This window comes from Lycium barbarum, chromosome 10 (genome assembly GCF_019175385.1).
Source record: "Lycium barbarum isolate Lr01 chromosome 10, ASM1917538v2, whole genome shotgun sequence".
Lineage (NCBI taxonomy): Eukaryota > Viridiplantae > Streptophyta > Magnoliopsida > Solanales > Solanaceae > Lycium > Lycium barbarum.
In genome coordinates, this window is record NC_083346.1 from 89795177 (window position 1) to 89816163 (window position 20987).

Genomic DNA, 20987 nt, shown 5'->3' on the forward strand with positions numbered 1-20987 from the left:
ATTGAAGGTCTCACCCATGAAAGGTGTGATGATATTTGGGAAGAAAGGTAAGCTTATTCCCAGATTCATTGGTCCGTTTGAGATTCTCAATCGTGTGGGGGATGTAGCCTATGAGTTGGCTTTGCCCCCAAGTTTGTCAGGTGTCCATCCAGTGTTTCATGTCTCTATGTTGAAGAGATATCATGGTGATGGTTCATTTATCGTTCGTTGGTATTATGTGTTGTTGGATGAGAATCTGTCCTATGAGGAAGAGCCTATTGCTATTTTAGATAGATAGGTTCGTAAGTTGAGGTCAAAAGAAATAGCATCAGTGATGGTTCAGTGGAAGAACCGTCCCATTGAGTAAGCTACTTGGGAGACAGAATCCGATTAGCGAAATAATTATCCCCAGCTTTTCACTGAGTCAGGTACCTTCCCCTTGTTCCTTCTTTTGTCCATTCGGGGACAAACGGTTGTTTAATTGGTTTCTGATGTAACGACCCGCTAGGTCGTTATTAGGGGGGGGGGGGGGTGGACTTAGAAAAACTAGAGCTCCGTTGGGAATTATGAGGCTGTGGGTGAGTCCGTAGCGTGTTTTATTTATCTGTACATGTTTTGTTTGGGTCTATAGGCCCTTGGATTGGTGTTGGATTTTTGGGTGAAAACTGGTGCAAATATCTGAGCTACTGGTCAAAATAGACCACTGCAGCGGGTCCGGCGTAGCGGGTTGTGGGTCACTACCACGGGAAGCGGGACTTTAATGAGGTCTGCCATAGCGGGAGCTTTACCGCTCTAGCGAGACCGCTGCAGCGGCCGACGGGAGGCAGAATCCGTGTTTTATATTCTTTTTTCCAAACTCATTCCCCACATAACACCAAACCAGTTTCCAAGAACTGTTGTTTAAGGCTAGGGCTAAAGTGCGCTTGAAAGGTAAGTCTCAACCCTTGACTTTGTTAATTCCATTATCATGATAGATTCCATGAGTAGTTAAAGGTCCATTAATGGTGAATGAAAGGGCTAACACCCTAAAACTTAAGATAACCCTGGATTAATGAATGGGTTGTTGATTTTATTGTTGTTTAATCATCTAGGAGTATATATTATTGTTTTCTAGGATGAGACTTGTCTATTAATGGTGGAACTTGTTGATTGAGACCTAGGGTTTTATAACGATGATAACTTTAGCATAAAAACTGCTAGAAAAAGGATTGAATTTATTAGAAAACCCATGAATGGGAATAGTATGATGGTTTGGGGTTGATGTCATGATGAATTCACGCTAAAAGGGGTAGAATGTAATTGGGTTCTTTTCCCCAAGGTCTTGTATTGTTTGAGTAGATGATTTAAATACTCATATAGCTCTATATTTCTAGACTTTGAACGTTTGGAAGCTTTACGAAAGGGGGAAGCTATCGTGGAGTGATTACATTGTTGCAGTTCTGCTTTGAAACACCACCACTTTGATTGATACCAACAATTAGGCCATAGAACAACTTTACTCATCAAACATTCAGTTCTTGATCATCATGCAGGATATACAAGTCAACAAACAAACAACAAACTTCTAACCTCCTAATCTCAGGGACAGACTCTTAACTCATCAAATTTAAGCTCGCTCACCTACTCTGTCACTGAAAGCTAATAACATCACCTATCTATCATGAAACAAGTGCTCTCACAAGAAGAAATAGTCTACACACTCAAATCAAATAATCGAATGTAGATTAAGGACTTAGCATCAAAGCACAACTCTCGTACTCACAAAGAAATTCACATGTATGAACAAAGAACCATAGGCTTGCCCATTATGTACATCTCCACTAATTAAGTGTGCTCGACTAGAATCAAATAAGACTTTAACGGGTTGGAATGTTGGGTAGGGGACGGGTAGGGAAACTATTTAATAGTGACTTACACTTCCTAAGCACTTTGCACTTTTAGACTTCATCACCCATTATTTTCATCTCTTCACATTATTTTTCAGCCCTCTCTTCATCAATTATTTCACTAGAAATTCTCATCATATCAAGAACGCTTCAATTATTACTATTTTCAAGCAATTTGTTTTTCATATTCTTTTTAAGAGGGCCTTTTCATCACTTTGCAGCTATCATTGGTCATCATCATCACTTGACCATCCCGTTTCTTTAGATTTCACAATTATATCACAGTCGAAGCTACAGTGCTCAAGGGAGCAGGGTGCAAAAACCAGGGATTCAACAAAAAGGATCAAGGCAAAAATACAGCTAACAAACGAAAGGCTACCGACTTAAAGGGCTAACTAGTTGTACAATTTCTGAAAAGGATAAAATTTACAAGACATATCGAAGAAAGCCTATAATCATATTCTAAACAGAGCAACACTTTTTATTTCATTTCAACAACATGCAGGGCAAGTTCTATACTAAGATGCAAAACATGGAATATAAGCAAGAAATCCTCACCACACATGGCACAAGTATTAATCAAGATGGACCAATTCTACTCTAGGACAGATAGGATCATGACGAACTATAAAATAAGAATAAGCTATATACAGAGTCACAACCTTAAGCTAGGTGTCAGAAAGTCTGCTATCGTTTCATTACTCAAACACTCACAGAAAAGAATTACTCAAGCTCAGGCCCAAATATGCTAGTATCAAACAAGTCAAAAAGGGTCTTTCTTCTCTCTCCTTTACTATTCCTAAAAAAAATCCTAAAAATAAAAAAATTACCCAGTTCAAAGGCCTCCCCTCAGGAAAGAACCAAGTCCATAAGAAACCCAAGGGGTGGATGATCTATGCCACTAAAAGAGAAAAAGAAGATATTAAAGAAAAATAAAAGAACAAACAAAGAAAAATTATCTTTTTGAATTTTTATTAGTTTTCTGTTTTATACATATATATAAGGCTAAGAAAAAAATTCTATGGCATAATCATCCTTGACCTAAAAAATCAGAAGTAACCACCCCACACTTAAAAATATGCATTGCCCTCGATGCATGTATAGTAGAGAAAAATTAAAACAAGGGTGAGAAATACTCCCTGAGACCCCTTAGGGCCTAGCTAGCAACATAATCCTCAACATCAAGGGTCGGGAAGACCCCACACTTAAAACTCTGGCATGCTCCTCAGCTTCAACTTCGGGTACTCAGAATTAAAACAAATAAAACAAAACAAACGTAACACTATAAAAATAAAATTTTAAAAAATTAAAAATACAAGTTGGGTTGCATCCCAACAAGCGCCTTAGTTAATGTCGTGGCACGACGTGAATCAACTTTTTCCTCCACCTCGAACTTATGAATTATACCCCAAATTTTGCATCAAATTTTCTATCATGTTTTTGGGGCGGTGGTGTGAAAATAAAGGAACCAAGCAATAGGTGTCGCATCTTGCACTTCTTGACCCTAAAGTGAGGAATGTCGTTTTTCCTTTTCGGTGTGGCAAATTTCAGGATGTAAGGCTCTTGTTCCTCATCTATACAATTCTTCATCGGCGTGGAGGGCTCGATTTTCATGTCGTCAACCAAACATAATGTAGAAAAATGTTTAGAATGAGGACCAACACGCCCCAACTCTAAAACTGCATTATTTTTTACATCCTCACTCTTGTACACTTCCTCAACAATGACATCATCAACAAAGATCTAATCGAATGGTTGGAATTCCTCTATTTGCCCCACGAGTTGGCCTGTATCCACAACAATTGGTGTTTGGGCATCAGACGCCTCAACCTTTTTATTCAATTGAGCCTACAGGTCATAGATATCTGAGCCAAATTGGTCTATCTCTTGTCTGAACTCAGTTCTTCCCTCTATCAGTTGTGTAGCCATGTTTGTAAAACCATCACGGAGAAACCCATGAAATTTCATGTGTTGAGCTTGTTCCGTTAGCCAAGATTGGCTCACTATCTCTGCTTCTTCAAAGCTATCTACTTGCGGGAACTCACTCTCTTCTTCTGTTTGAGGTTCTTCTTTAGTATTGGCTAAGCCTGTAACTTGTAGATCATTACAAGTTTCAGCCTCGGCCTGCATCTCTGTGAGTTTGGCACGAATCCTCTCTATGGCTTTCCACATTTCTGTGTTTTGCTCACTCATTAATGCATCATGCTCCATCATTTGCTCCCCTATTTGTTTCATCATATCGCTAACCCGAGCAAGACATTCCGCATCCTCCACTTCGTTACTCCTATCAACATCACAAATAACAGGAGAATCATAATAGGGGCTCGGGGATGGGGAGTAAGGGTTAGGACAACCATTCCAATGACTGTCTTGACCACCACATATATTACAAATATTCCACTCAAAATATTGGGAAGGTACACACAACCCATTCTCAGAAATATTTTGACAGTGTTGCCACAAGTTGGGTTCTCCACAAATTAGACACGGATCACAGAAATAGGAACCAATATTCGACCAATTTTTACTCCAAGATGCCATGTCAAGAAAGCAAACCAAAATATTAAATTAATAATAATAATAATAATAATAATAATAATAATAATTAAAAAAAAACTTGAATAGACAAAAGAAAAGTCTAATCTAGAAAAAGAGTTAATTTCTAAGTCCCCGGCAATGGCGCCAAAAACTTGTTGCTCCGAAACGCACACGCAAGTATACGTGGTCGTACAAGTAATATAGGATTTTTAAGTCTAGATATCGTACTCACAAATACTTATGATTAACTATTTACTAAATTAAACTAATTCTAATTATCAAACAAGAAATAAAATCCCAATTTATATTTATAAACTAAAAATAAAAGAAATCTCTTGTCATCACTCCATTTTGCTGCCTTCTTGCTGCCAGGTAACTCATCTCACTTTGGTTTTGTTGTCTTATTTTCAGTTGTTTCTTTTTGCTCTCTTTATTTCACCCAATTTTCCTTCAATTTTGCCCCAATCTCTTCAATTCTTTATTCCTACATGATAAAATATAATAGTAAGCACAAATTAATATAGTACTACTCAAAAGACGATTAAAATATTAAAATGTGAGGCAACAATGACTAAATATATGTATTTTTGGCCGAACATCATAGACTTTGATTAGTTAATTATATGTGATACGAAATTGATAGAAGAATCATGATTAGGGCTTCAGACATAAAGTGTGGTTGATAATTCCTACAGTTTGATATAGATTGATTAATATGATGAATTGATATGAAATGATAAAGAAAGAGTTCATATATACTCTTCTTACTGATTGGAGTAATCCCTTATTCATGATTATTGATGAATTGATTTTTGAGTCTTGATGTGACTTGTGATATGGTGACTTGTGTTCCCTAATATTGATTCTTGATTGTTCACGTTCCTTATTGATTTTGAAACGGAAATACATTGTGATGAGAAAGATATATAAACATGAAAAGGCACATTTGACAGGGGGTAAGGATGTGGCCTAAGTTAAAGGCTTGTGATCCGAGGTAAGATTCCAGAGTGAGGGTACATGGACACCATGGGTCCCCTGCAGGTCATGGCTAATGGGTCAAACACTACTATTTAGCATGTTTGTACGGATATGTGACAGAGTTGAGATAATTTATGTTTTACGATTGTGTTTGATGATTACGTGGGTTGAGTTACTCTTATTGATTTCTATTTGTGTGGATTTATCTTATCCCTGTGTTGGCGGATACTTCGGCGTTGGATGATTCTTGTTGATGATTTTGTGTGGTTATGTGATGTTGTACCTATCTGTCTATTTTATTGATTTTGTGATTGTATGCATGATACTAATCTTAGTCGGCCTATGATATCTACCGGCATATAGTGTTTGTAATGATACTACCTTGCTGCATTCTTTTGAGTGCAAATTGTGATCCAGAGATTTCTACGAGACCTCATATTTAGCTTGAGGCCAGTTTCCGACAGATTCAAGGGTGAGCTATTATCCATGCCAGGCCACCTGAAGATCATTCCTATTTTAGATGTCTATTTCATTTCAGACATTTATGTTATTTTTAGACAGTGTTTTTTTCTTAGACAGCTATCTTAGAATCCTTGTACAATGACTTTCGGATTTTGGATTGTAATAGTTTAGACTTCCGCAGATTTTATTTAATTATGGCATGACTAGACTTTTGGAGATATGTATACTTGTGATATCCTTGAATGCTTTAAAATTGGCTAAGTAATTTGATAATGGTTTGGATGGTTGGTTAATGTTACACCTCGAAAATTTCCCGTTAACGTACAATGGATAGACTAACGAAGGGCACAATGTATACGATGTTTTGATAAGTAATAAATAACATTGATGATCCTAAAGGAGATTTCAAAGACATGTGAGGTAGGAGACGGAAGTTGTTAAGGAAAGCAATGTATACGTTATGTATCGAAAAGGATTTACGAGTACCAAGTTAGTGATGACTTAATGACATTTTGGAGAAGAGTTATAACGCCCCTTAGATTGGTAATGAAGTGTTAAGCAAGTGTCAAGAAGGTTCCATAAGGATTGGAGATCAAACGAACGACGGAGATCATTTCAGGGAAATGGGGTTATACGACCAACTTATACGGTCCGTATAACATTATACGGACCGTATAGGGGTCCGTATCACACCCAACAGAAATGTTGTTTCCCTGATGGCCAACCACGGACACTTATACGGACCGTACAATGTTATACGGACTCTATAAGTGGTCCATATAATGCCCGACGGGCTGATTAAGTTGCAAGTATAAATACATGTTCCCACTTTTATTTTCTCATTCTTTCCACTTCTCCATCTCTCTCAAGACTTCTAGAGGGTTCTAAATATTTCATCAACACAAATTCAAGACAAATCAAAGGTTCATATCATAAATCCAAGAGAATCAAGTGTAAGAAACTCATTAGAGTTCATCTAAGCCAAGAAATTCCAACGGAAGTGAACTAGGGTTTTGGTGCAAGAGAAATATTTCCACTCAAGGCTTATTCCTACACTATCTAAGGTAAGTTTTATGGTCATTCTATGTTGTTTAAGTTTTTGAAAGGTTGAAAGACTTAGATTATGAAAGGAGATATAAAATGGGTTATAAAGATGAGAATAACGAGATTTTGAGTAGTAGCTTGGGATGAGTCATGACTCTTGATATATTGTGATTATGATTATGCTATAAATGATATTAAGAACATGGGGTAAACATTATATGCAAGAAAACGTAGTAGATAATTATGACCATGATTATGGAGGAATTGAAGTGAAATTGTGAAATGTGGATAATGTAGATGAATGATGATTGTTGCGTAAAATATTGGGAATGTTGTTATGGATGGTTGGGAGTTGATATGGTATATGGGAAAAGTTATATAAACAAAGGAAATGCTGCCCAATTTTCTCTAGCTTTAGTAAGCATGTTCTTGTAATCAATTAGCTAATGTTAATACGAACTTTCTTGAAGGTAGAAACGCGAGCAACGAAGAAGAACGATCAAATGATAGAATGCTAAACGAAAAAGGTATGTAAAGCTAGTCCCTTCTTTCTAAGGCATGACTCCTATGATATGAATCTTCCTAATTTTCCGTAATCTTCCTAAATAAAGGAACTATGAGTCCATGACCGTAACGATTTATATATGTATGAGATAAAGAAAAGAGATACGATACGAGCAAGATAATGATGATGATGAATTTAAGTATAAAGAATCCTAGAGTAACATACGATGTCCATAAGGTTAATGATCCTAAATATGATTCCATGGATGCTTTTCTTATGTACACTCACCTTAAAATGTTAGTCCCTTCAAGGTGAGACATAATGATTATGACCACTCCAGAATGTAATCGGGGGTTCATGACCTCATGTCACCCCGACATCGCCATAGTTGCCTTCAATGTTCTAATGTATGCTTTAATGATAGATGTATGGTAATACTAAGGATGATGTTGATTTCACTTATGTATTTTTATGTATATGTATGTATGTATGCATAGCATTCCCGCTGCCTTGTACAGATAGTATCGGGTCCCGAAAGGGCCGAGTACGGATAGCATCGAGTCCCGAGAGAGCCGAGTACGGATAGCATCGAGTCCCGGAAGGGCCGAGTACGGATAGCATCAGGTCCTGGGAGGGCCGAGTACGGATACCATCGAGTCCCGGGAGGGCCGAGTACGGGTGATACCGAGCCTATATGGCCGGGTACGTGGCTGTACTGCATTGTAAATTATTGTATATGTAAGCATGTGGATGTAACAAGTGTATCTCTAGGAGAATAAAGGGGTAAGTACGTATGACGAATGTTTAAAAAGTATTATCAGAAATGAACGGTTCTTTTATCTTATGCTAGCCCTCATGCTCTTATCATGATATTATCCACTCTTTACATACTCAGTACATTGCTCGCACTGACGTCCGTTTTCTTTGGACGCTGTGTTCATGCCCACAGGTAGACAGGGAGGCGACACAGATTCGTAGGAGCTACTAGCAGACTTTGAGGGCACTCCATTATTCCGGATGTTCCATTGATTTATTATTTTGTGTACATATATGCATTGGGCACGACGGGGTCCTGTCCCGTCCATATGTCTAGTACTCTAGTAGAGGCTCGTAGATACGTATGTGTGGGTAGTATGGTCTCACGATGTTCTTATTGTATGTATATTATTTTGATAGCCGAATGGCTTATGTATATAAAGGTAATTATGTTTCAAATGAAAAATGGTTTTCCTACGATTATAAGCTTAAGAAATACGACTGTAGGCAGAATGAGTAATAGAATGAGTGGTGCTCGGTGGTAGCCATGGGAACCCGTCATGGCCCTAGCTGGGTCGTGACAAAAGTGGTATCAGAGTAGTTCAGTCCTAGGAAGTGTCTATGAGCCGTGTCTAGTAGAGTCTTATTTATGGTGTGTTGCGCGCCACATCTAATAAACATGAGGCTACAGGGCATTTAGGAAACATGACCATTCTTCTTCTTACTAGATCGTGCTATAGAGCTATGCTATAAGATTTTCCCCTCCCTGATGGTGCTTTTATGATTTCAGCAATGTTGATGAAAGGAAAAGCTACTGCAGCCCAGAAGGGCAAGGCAGTGATTGCAGAAGGGCTTGAACGGGGGCAATCTACGGACATGGAGGAGAGTGAACCCTAAAATAAGGTCTTATCTCGATTTTCCCGTACCTCACCCACTTTAGAGGATCAGAGGGGAGTCTCAACTTTAGCTCCCGCACCCCCAGTCCCTCCTTCAGATGCCTCGGGCCAAGAGATGAGACAGACCATTCTTTTACTGACTCAATTAGTAGCTGCTCAAGCTCAGCGGCAGGATGTGGGCCACGGTAACAGGGGTCTGAGAAAGAGAGTTAATTCTCCAGGGTTTGATCAGGAGTTTAGGGACGCTCCGAGACAACAATTCTCCAGGCACTCAGTTCGTTCAACAACTAGCGCTCCTCCACAGTTCCTTGGACCCAGGTTTGAGGGATCCACATATTCTAGGCCGCCCCAGAGTCTCAGAGTTCCCAATTCTCGGGTTAGGGGTGATTCAAGCCAGATGATATTACCCGTACCACGATGTAGTCAATGCAAAAAGTTACATTCTGGACCGTGCCGCTTGGGTTCGGATGTTTGTTATGCATGTGCTCGGCCAGGCCATATCAGGCGCGATTGTTCATCGCTACGTGGTAAAGATAAAGTTCGGTCTACGGGAGTGGTAGCTGGATCTTCATCATCAGTACGCCCTCCTAGGCGGAGGCCACAAGTAGTAGCACGTTGTGATAGAAATCAAAGAGAAGTGCCTAGTCCGAGTGGATCCGAGCGCCATACCCATGCAATAGCTGGGCGACAGGATCTTGAGTATCCCTCTGATAATGTCCCAGGTACATTGTCAGTAATCTCTTATGATATGTATGCATCGATTGACTCGGGTCCTACACTGTTATATATTACTCCTGATGGGATGATTGTGTTGAGGTGAAAAATCTGAGCCAACCCAACAATTTGAGATGACTATAATTGTTAGGGACCTAGTGATAGCTAGAATCGTGATTTACAAGTAAGTTGATTGACAGTGAGTGAACATAAATAATATGTGTATGTATATATATTAGAATTCTAGACCGAGTATGCAGGCACAACTTATGAGACAAGCTCTATTATTTATATCCTTTAATGGTAAGTGATCTTGTGTTGTTGAGTTGCATATTATGTGTGCCCCGATATATGTCCTATTGAGGCATCGGATGCGTTTTCTGGGCTATGTGCAGGTTTGGGATTGTTATGTTTACAAGGGAAACTCTGCCGAAATTCTCCCAAGAATCTAAAGGAAATTGCGGGAAATGTAGACAGAATTGCCGTGAAAAGAAAAGAAGGCCAGCAACGAGTGATGAAGGACGGAGCTAGTGACCAAAATATGGGATAAACATAGCAAGTATGTATTATATTAAGGAAAGGATAATAGGTTAGGATGGAATAAAGAATATGGGAAGGGGGAATGGTGTGCTTGAAGTAGAAAGAATTTTTATACTCTAAGGAGAATTAAAGGGATAAGCACTCCAGAAGAAGTTGTAAGTTAGAAAGTTTGGCTAGTTCCCTTCGCATTTGGGAAGCATTAAGTTATGAGATAAACTTGATGTGTGTGTGTAAGCCGATGCACGATGCTCCGAATCAGATTATTAAGCTATGCTTCTCCTAAGGAATAGAGTGGGAGAGACTTTCATGTCACTATAAGATAACTTTGATGACCTTGGTGATACTTTGAGAAAAGAGACTAGAAGAGATGTGTTCACAAAAACGCTTTGCCTAGTAACCGGTTGACCTTGTGATCGCGGTTGTGTTCTGTGTTATAGTTTAAGTTATACCTCCAAGAATCTGTTCGGATGATATTACGGCAGGGATTGCTATTATAGATATGAGGAAAAGCGAAAATAAGATAAAAGTGATGGGCAAAACAAAAGGATGACAAGTGATGAACGCCCAACATATGTGATGTACGTGGTAGAAGTGTTAGAAAAAAGGAAGGAAGGGTAGGAGTGAGGCAATAGGAGGGAAGCCCACTAGAGCAGTAACTCGATAAGCGGAGGATGGAAGAGAATCAAAACCTGCGGATCCCCTAATACTACGAGGAAATGTTAGTAGGTGTCGTGAAGCGATTGAAACTTTTAATCAAGCCGTGAGAGCGGTGTGGCTAATTAAATTATGACCAGAGGTATGGAACCAACTATCGAGTAAGATATCTTATATATGGAGGGCGACTTTACACAACATATTTTCGGAGAATTCTAAAAGGGCCATGTATTACCCTGCCATTAATATGTTGAGGTAGTGGAGGATAGTACTTCTATGGCGGTGTGAATTGATTAGAGGAGATTATGTGAAGAGCGACGTTGAATCTTAAGTTGCAACTTTATAAAGGGGAGTGAATGATAATCAATGTTTAGGACTATTATCCTATGAATGAACTCGTTTGAGAAAAAGGATGAGAATTAAGACAAAAGAAGAAACAAGGTTTGATTTTGAATGATCAATGAACTAACTTTATATATGTCAAGACACCAACAAATGGAGTCGCGTCCTCAGTGAGTTATGCAGTGAAAGTCTTAAAGAAAGATTTCTGAGGAAAAGGTGAGTTAAGAGAGGCTAAGTTGAGGATGATACGGTATAAAGAGTATAGAGTGAATATGAGTTATATTAGTGGAAATGGCGAGCATACAAGATGGTCTATGGGTGTTGATAGAAGTAATGAAAGAAATATAGGACTAAAGGCAATCCCCTTATAGTTGATAGTGGTGGCAATAAGCGGATAACTAACAGAGACCCTCAAAGAAGTAGCCTCTGACTATCCGAGGCAATGTGATCGCCGAAGGCGTAAGAATGAGATAACACAAGATATGGGCCGTAGAACGTCAGACGGGCGGAGAATCCAACATGGCATTCGTACAATAATAAATTACGGGGTAGAGTTAACAGATGTGCATATGACATAAGAGTAGTATTAATCCCAAGGAGATACATCGCGTGAGTATCGTGGCTTCAACTCAAGCGCAAGGTAGACAGGAATAAACTGGTCTCTCCATATAATAAGGAAGCATTGTACAGTGAAAGCCTTAAAGGCGGAGTGCTTGACTTAGAATTTAGTAATGCCTTTGCCAATGGAAAGGTGCGGCGCTAGTAATAAGAGAGGGATGAAATGGAAATGAATTATCTAAAAGCATGTAAATACTAGATGGTATCAACCTACATTCAAAAGGAAAAGATATGTATGGTCATTTAGAAGAAAAAGTTGATGGATTGTGCGAGAGTTTCAAGCTTAAGGTACTCAAACGCAAGGAAAAATAAGGCCGCATAGCGCAGTAAATGTAGTAAGATAGATTTAGACGAGAAACTGGAAGCGAGCAGCGGGAATGAAGAAGGAAATAAGGAGTAAACTTGTGTGAGACAATTCCGCGGGACTGTTCAAGGATGAGGATCGATTTAGAGCTGAAATAGGCATGGCAGTGTAAGGAATCATATAAGCTACCTATGAAAATTTGTCAAAGTGCTTGGTTCTCTACCAGTGCCTAAAGACCGATACATTACGAGAAATAGGAGAAGTACAACTAATAGGCCCTGAGTTAATTCAACAAGCAATAGAAAAAGTCAAGGTGATCCGAGATCGATTATTGACAGCCCAAGGTCGCCAAAAATCTTATGCGGACAACCGCCGGCGAGACTTAGAATTTCAAGTTGATGACTGGGTATTTTTATAGATGTCGTCAATGAAAGAAGTGATGAGATATGGTAAGAAAGGAAAGTTAAGTCCTCGATACATTGGACCCTATAAGATTATCCACAAGGTGGGTCAAGTAGCTTATGAATTGGACTTGCCTCTAGAACTTGAATTAGTCCACCCAGTTTTCCATGTCTCAATGCTCCGCAAGTGTGGTGGAGATCCTATGAGGATTGTTCCAATAGATGATGTTCAAGTGACAGAAAAGTTAGTCTGTGAAGAAGTGCCTATTGCCATATTAGACAGGCAGGTACGAAGACTTCGAAATAAGGAAGTAGCCTCAAGTAAAGTCTTATGGCGGAATAACAACCGAGAGGAAATGACTTGGGAAGCAGAAGAGTGTATAAAGTCCAAATACCCTCACTTATTTCAGCCCCCAGAAGAGATCCACGATGAAACATCAGGATTATGAGTATGTATGTTTTTATTTTTATGCATATGGGTCGTGTGTGGCCAACTTATATTGCTATTGTGCTATAGACCTGTGAGGCAATGTTATTATGGGCTGTTGTGACAGGATGGTAGTGCCATATTACAGGGGAAACTCTGGCAAAATTTTCGTAGAATAACCGAGTGCTTAACATTCGAGGACGAATGTTCCAAAAGAGGGGGGGAGGGGGGAGAATGTTACACCTCGAAAATTTCCCGTTAACGTACAGTGGATAAACTAACGAAGGGCACAACATATACGATGTTTTGATAAGTAAGAAATAACATTTGATGATCCTAAAGGAGATTTCAAAGACATGTGAGGTAGGAGACGGAAGTTGTTAAGGAACGCAACGTATACGTTATGTATCGAAAAGGATTTACGAGTACCAAGTGAGTGATGACTTAATGACGTTTTGGAGAAAAGTTATAACGCCTCTTAGATTGGTAATGAAATGTTAAACAAGTGTCAAGAAGGTTCCATAAGGATTGGAGATCAAACGAACGACGGAGATCATTTCAGGGAAATGGGGTTATGCGACCAACTTATACGGTCCGTATAACATTATACGGACCGTATAGGGGTCCGTATAACACCCAGCAGAAATGTTGTTTCCCTGATGGCCAACCACGGACACTTATACGGACCGTACAATGTTATACGGACCGTATAAGTGGTCTGTATAATGCCCAACAGGCTGATTAAGTTGCAAGTATAAATACATGTTCCCACTTTTATTTTCTCATTCTTTCCACTTCTCCGTCTCTCTCAAGACTTCTAGAGGGTTCTAAATATTTCATCAACACAAATCAAAGGCTCATATCATAAATCCAAGAGCATCAAGTGTAAGAAACTCATTAGAGTTCATCTAAGCCAAGAAATTCCAATGGAAGTGAACTAGGGTTTTGGTGCAAGAGAAATATTTCCACTCAAGGCTTATTCCTACACTATCTAAGGTAAGTTTTATGGTCATTCTATGTTGTTTAAGTTATTGAAAGGTTGAAAGACTTAGATTATGAAAGGAGATAGAAAATGGGTTATAAAGATGAGAATAACGAGATTTTGAGTAGTAGCTTGGGATGAGTCATGACTCTTGATATATTGTGATTATTATTATGCTATAAATGATATTAAGAACATAGGGTGAACATTATATGCAAGAAAACGTAGTAGAGAATTATGACCATGATGATGGAGGAACTGAAGTGAAATTGTGAAATGTGGATAATGTAGACGAATGATGATTGTTGCGTATAATATTGGGAATGTTGTTATGGATGGTTGGGAGTTGATATGGTATATGGGAAAAGTTATATAAACAAAGGAAATGCTGCCCAATTTTCTCTAGCTTTAGTAAGCATGTTCTTGTAATCGATTAGCTAATGTTAATACGAACTTTCTTGAAGGTAGAAACGCGAGCAACGAAGAAGAACGATCCAACGATAGAATGCTAAACGAAAGAGGTATGTAAGGCTAGTCCCTTATTTCTAAGGCATGACTCCTATGATATGAATCTTCCTAATTTTCCGTAATCTTCCTAAATAAAGGAACTATGAGTCCATGACCGTAACGAGTTATATATGTATGAGATAAAGAAAAGAGATACGATACGAGCAAGATAATGATGATGATGAATTTAAGTATAAAGAATCCTAGAGTAACATACGATGTCCATAAGATTAATGATCCTAAATATGATTCCATGGATGCTTTTCTTATGTACACTCACCTTAAAATGTTAGTCCCTTCAAGGTGAGACATAATGATTATGACCACTCCAGAATGTAATCGGGGGTTCATGACCTCATGTCACCCCGACATCGCCATAGTTGCCTTCAATGTTCTAATGTATGCTTTAATGATAGATGTATGGTAATGCTAAGGATGATGTTAATTTCACTTATGTATTTTTATGTATATGTATGTATGTATGCATAGCATTCCCACTGCCGAGTACGAATAACATCGAGTCCCGGAAAGGCCGAGTACGGATAGCATCGAGTCCCGGAAGGGCCGAGTACGGATAGCATCGAGTCTCGGAAGGGCCGAGTACGGATAGCATCGAGTCCCGAAAGGGCCAAGTATGGATAGCATCAAGTCCCGGGAGGGTCGAGTACGGATAGCATCGAGTCCCGGAAGGACCGAGTATGGATAGCATAGAGTCCCGGGAGGGCCGAGTCCGGATACTATCGAGTCCCGGGAGGGCCGAGTACGGGTGATACCGAGCCTATATTGCCGGGTACATGGCTGTACTGCATTGTAAATTATTGTATATGTAAGCAAGTGGATGTAACAAGTGTATCTCTAGGAGAATAAAGGGGTAAGTACGTATGACAAATGTTTAAAAAGTATTATGAGAAATGAACGACTGTTTTATCTTATGCTATCCCTAATGCTCTTATCATGATATTATCCACGCTTTCCATACTCAGTACATTGCTCGTACTGACGCCATTTTCTTGGGACGGTGTGCTATGCCCACAGGTAGACAGGAAGGAGACCTAGATTCGTTGGAGCTACTAGCAGACTTTGAGGGCACTCCATTGTTCCGGAGGTGCCATTGATTTATTATTTTGTGTACATATATGCTTTGGGAACGACGGGGTCTGTCCCGTCCATATGTCTAGTATTCTAGTAGAGGCTCGTAGATACATATGTATGGGTAGTATGGTCTCACGATGTTCTTATTGTATATATATTATTTTGATAGTCGAAGGGCTTATGTATATAAAGGTAATTATGTTTCAAATGAAAAATGGTTTTCCTACGATTATAAGCTTAAGAAATACGACTGTAGGCAGAATGAGTAATAGAATGAGTGGTGCTCGGTGGTTAGCCCCGGGTACCCGTCATGACCCTAGCCGGGTCATGACAGTTAAGTAGATGGTTCGCTCACTAGGGGATTTGGGTGGGTGCCACTCACGGCTGTTTGGGTCGTGACACTTACCATCCCTAGATGAGACATAAAAGAAAGTATTCACAATTGGGACGGGTTCTAAGGTCAGGTAAGGCAAATTAGAAGAGGAGGCTTAGAAAATAAAACAATTGTATGGTATTATTGTCAAGGATATAACATGTTCAAGATCAATTTAGTAGGTAAAGTACTACTCCCTCCAGTTCAAAATAAGTGTTCATTTAGCCTTTAGCACACCCCTTAAAAATATACTAACTTTTAGAGAAAAACAGGTATTTTGACTAAACTACTCTTAATTAAATAGGTATAGGAATCTGGTCACTTAGCATTTAATAAGGGCAAATTTGGAAAAACAAAAATTAATTCGTTCTTGATTATGTAAGTAGACACTTATTTTGAACCAGAATAATAGAATCCCTCCATTTTAATCAGATGTTTCAGAAACCGAATTCAAAAAATTTGCAATACATACCAAATCACATTACTTTTTACTTATAGATGCGCCATTGAATGCCACTAATTAGAAGAACATGCAGTTCAGCCAAGTTGTTTTTACCACATCCCAACTGATGGTAAATGCTAAAACATTCGAAATAATTGTGTAGGCCCCGACACTCTAGTGACTTCATACCTTTACTCATGAACTGGAAGATTGTATTTTAAAATAAACTGTAATTCTAAATAGAACCACTAGAATAGTAGAATGTACAATATCATGGTTCTTGCTTTCAATCAGTTCTTGGACTCTTTCTTGGAAATTCAGGATCTGGGTTGTCAAAGAAGGCCAACTCTTCTTCAGTCAAGGACTCAAACGGTCCATCAAATGGCGGCGGCCTAGTTTCTTGAGTATCAAACTGCCACCCATCATATCGCGGTGCTTCATTTTCATGAATACTGTGGGGTGAACGTTCAACCGATGGAACTTGATCAGAGGAAGGAAGATCACACGCATCACAGTGATGGTTGAGCGTTGGTGGACTGAGACTAATCTCATCATTGTTTAACACCATATATACCTACCTGCAAGTTACCCGAAGTAGTACCATCTCTGCTACTGTCCAGTCTGTATTGACGCATTAGCGACTCACTCCTCTTCCTATCCTTCCCCTCAAAGTAATTTAGTGTCTTTTGGTTTCCAATCAGCTTACCATCTCTATGGATGAGACAACCTATTCCACAAGGTTCCCAATATCCATCATTGTTCGAGCTCTTACATGCTGCCGCTTGACTGGGATGGTACATCTCTGCCAAAACGAAACTAGCTTTTTTCACTAAACCAAAAGCAAGGCAACAACACTAAAAAGATTGGGAAATGGAAAATTCTCTATAAGAGACAACAGCACTGAGCTTCTCGATCTACCATACCCAATGTGGGCAAACAATAACAGATAATATATACAAATAAAAACATGAAAAATCATTGTCAGGTCTTACCTTAGGCAGGTAAGATAAACTTTGGGATTCCAATTACAGCTAATAGATTAATAGAACCTAAATTTATTTAGGAACTAAGACAACCATCAATATGCATTTTCTTCGCAGGTACATCATGCATTGCAAGAACAAAGATTCTCTGAATTCGGAGAAAAGGTGGTTTTTCAAAATGTTTACACTTTAAAGTGAAGCAATCTAATAAGTGAAGTTGCTCAGATTTGTACCAAGACTTCATCAGGCCCTTTCACTTAAAGCAGAAGCATGATAGCAGAGCATGTTTGATACCACGAATCCACATATTAAATTGAAGAAAAAAACCTTTCACATAATAAACATTCAGGATAAAAAGAAATTGATCTCCTCCATGATTTACATAGAGAGACGGTGGTAGCAGCTGATATGCATCAATGGAAGAGGGAGATACATCCAGAGGCGGATGGAGCACTATAACTAGAATTGAACCCCAAACTTTTAATGCGAGATATAAATTTATGTGTAAAAATTTACTAGAATTACAGTAAATAGTATATATGAATCCATAACTTTAGAAATATAATGGTTCAATGCCAAAAAATCCAAAAGATTGAACTCCTAGAGTTTAAATCCTAAATCTGCCTCTGGATACATCGCCGAAGAGAGAGAGAGACAGTCGCATGAAATTAGGGATTTAAATGAGAATTGTTGCCTTTACTTTCCTATTTGTTTTTCGCATATTCCTTTTCTCTTTCGATTTTTTGGACAGCTTTTGTTTTGGATTTTTTAATCAATAAAACGCCCTCTTGGGCTGAATTAAATTTATTTTTTTTTAAAAAAAGAAGTCGACTTCATGAACCACCATTTCCTGTTTAGGGATGACTTCAATGTCATACAATTCTCGTTCACATCGGCAGTGCTATCCTGTTTTCCCTTTTCTTCCATTTTTGCACCCTAATTACATAAATAAGATTAATAGCAAAAAGCAATAGGAAAAAGTAAGTGGCAAAAAGAAGTAATGAACCAACTTCTGAGTTGTTGTGGAGGATCGCCTCTTGTAAGATCTTTTTACGTTGTCCTTTCTTGAACCTTAGAGGTCAATTTTTATAGATATCCCGTGGAAAAAGATGGTAATTATATTTGAATTTGAAGGGAGAGATCCTTCGAAAATTGAAAAGAAATCTAAAACAACAAATTTTTTAATTTTTTCCCCAAAACAGTCATCTGAGGATTTATTTCCTCAATGGCAATTATGCCGAGATAATGAGTTCGCAAATCACGTCAGACTCCATCTGTAGGAATACATTGGGTATGTTGTTTTTATTGTAATGAGTTAGCAAATCAATATTACTAGTCCTAAAAGGCCTACTTATAACAGAATTGATTTTTAAAATATGAAGCTTCAAATGCCATTTCACGTGTCGGGAGTTTACAGCTCCTTCTCTAGTAACAACAGTTTTCTTCCCTTCGTAGCCAATTTTGTATCCTTTCCATTAAAAGCTTATATTTTTTGGAAAGGAATGGATAGGGATTTAAGTACGTTTTCACTACTATTTCCTTCCTTGGATTACTTGAGGATATACAATATTTTCAAGCTTATTTTTTTTTTCTATATGATATTGTACATAATATATAGCGAATCTATTTTTTTCTTTTATAACTGTGGTGTCAGAGCCAACTTCCGCACACCTCGACTAATCCACCAGGAAAGTATCTAGATTTAGTGGTATGAATTCATTGAAGAGGTGCAAGAATTTATTCTCCAAAACAAAGAAAAGACAAAACTCAATTCAAATCACAATTATAAAATTAGATTGAAATATAAAATTCCTCCACATGTAGTCTGCGTACACATCACCCTCTCCGGACCCCACTTGTGGGATTACACTAGGTTTGTTGTTGTTGTTGTAGATTACAATATGAAATGCAAATCAGCCAAAAAACCTTAAAAGTGAAGAAGGTGACAAAAACATTGAAGGGCTTTCCCAAGATAAAGATAAAGATAAAGTTTGTTACCTCACAAAATTGGAAAACTCCAATAACTACTCATTACTCACATGGAGACTATGTAGATAAGAATTTCAACCAACTTGAGACAATGTGAGGTAAAATGCTAGGAACCACACTTATATGTTTTCTAAGCTGTCAATCTAGTTCTCTGCAGACAGATGAATAATATTTGAGTTGAAGTTAAGCAAAACGAGTAGATGAAGTCGAAGTTGAAAAAACCTTCTCGAATTTGAAATTATACAGACATGAACTTGACTTGGAACAACAATTGTGAAAAATTGAAGATTTGTGCAAAAACCAATATTTCACTTGAAATGCACCTTCAAACCAGTATCCAATATTTCAGTTGAAATACTAGTGGCCAAACTAGTATTTTTTAATACTAAACATCAATATTTGCAACTACTAACATGCCCAAATGGGCCATCAATAAGGTACTTCATGTGGTTATAATCACCCAACAAATGTATGGAAACTTTAAGAATTTCATATTTGGTGATCCAGGTCTTCTCACTGTTTTGAGGTGACAGGATGAAATATAAAAGAGACTCAACTTAAATGGTCAACTCAATTAAGCACCTAATCCAAAACAGGAAAACTGAAAGTCTTGGCACTAGGTATATATAATCGAGCGTCAAAACAAATTGGCTTGTCATATATCTGATTAATTTTGACAGAAAATGTTTGTTCATGAAAACTGGGACGATTCTTGATTCAATGATATGGAGTTTGATCCCTTTAAACAACTTTGTCGAAAAAGTAAACGGAAAAGGCATGAGTAGTCCTGAACTAGAGAAAAGGACCAAAATAGTACATTATCTTTGAGTTTGAACCTAAAATCATACATGTTCTTTTGCTTGGAGCATTAATAGTCCATTATATTTGCATAAGTGGTGCAGTTTTAGTCAACTCTTAAGAATTTAACGGAAGAGGGCAAAAAATGCCCCTTAACTATTAGAAAAGCTCTAAAAATATATTTCATCCATCTATTTTGCTAAAAATACCCTCTAGTTCAACTTTTTGGCTCATTTATGCTCTTTGACTAACAGTCAACACTAAATTAAAATATATATATTTAAATTACACATGGCATTTTATTACTAGTCCGATTTTCTAAATTTGAAAAAATTGAATTTTTTATAAAATCTAGAACAACTAATTTTTTTTTAAAAATGTGGTAAACCCAATTTTTAAAAAAAAAAAAAAAAAGAAAACAAGATTGGGTTTTTATTAACAAATTTAGAATTTTTTTTAATCTGGAAAACGGATTATTATTTTTTTTTAAAAAAAAGGGGTGGAAAACCCCTCTTTTTAATACGGAAAATTGATTTTTTTATTAAAATTTGGATTTTTAAAATCTGAAAAACTGAATTTTTTACATTTTTTTTTAAATCATGAAATCTAAAAATTTTAGAACAAAAAAAAAACATTTTTCCTGATATTTTAATTAAAAAATCCAGTTTTCCAAATTTTTATTTTTTTTAAATTTAGTGTTGACCGTTAGTCAAAGGGCATAAATGAGCCAAAAAGTTGAATTGAGGGATATCTTTAGCAACTGAAAAGGTCTAGATC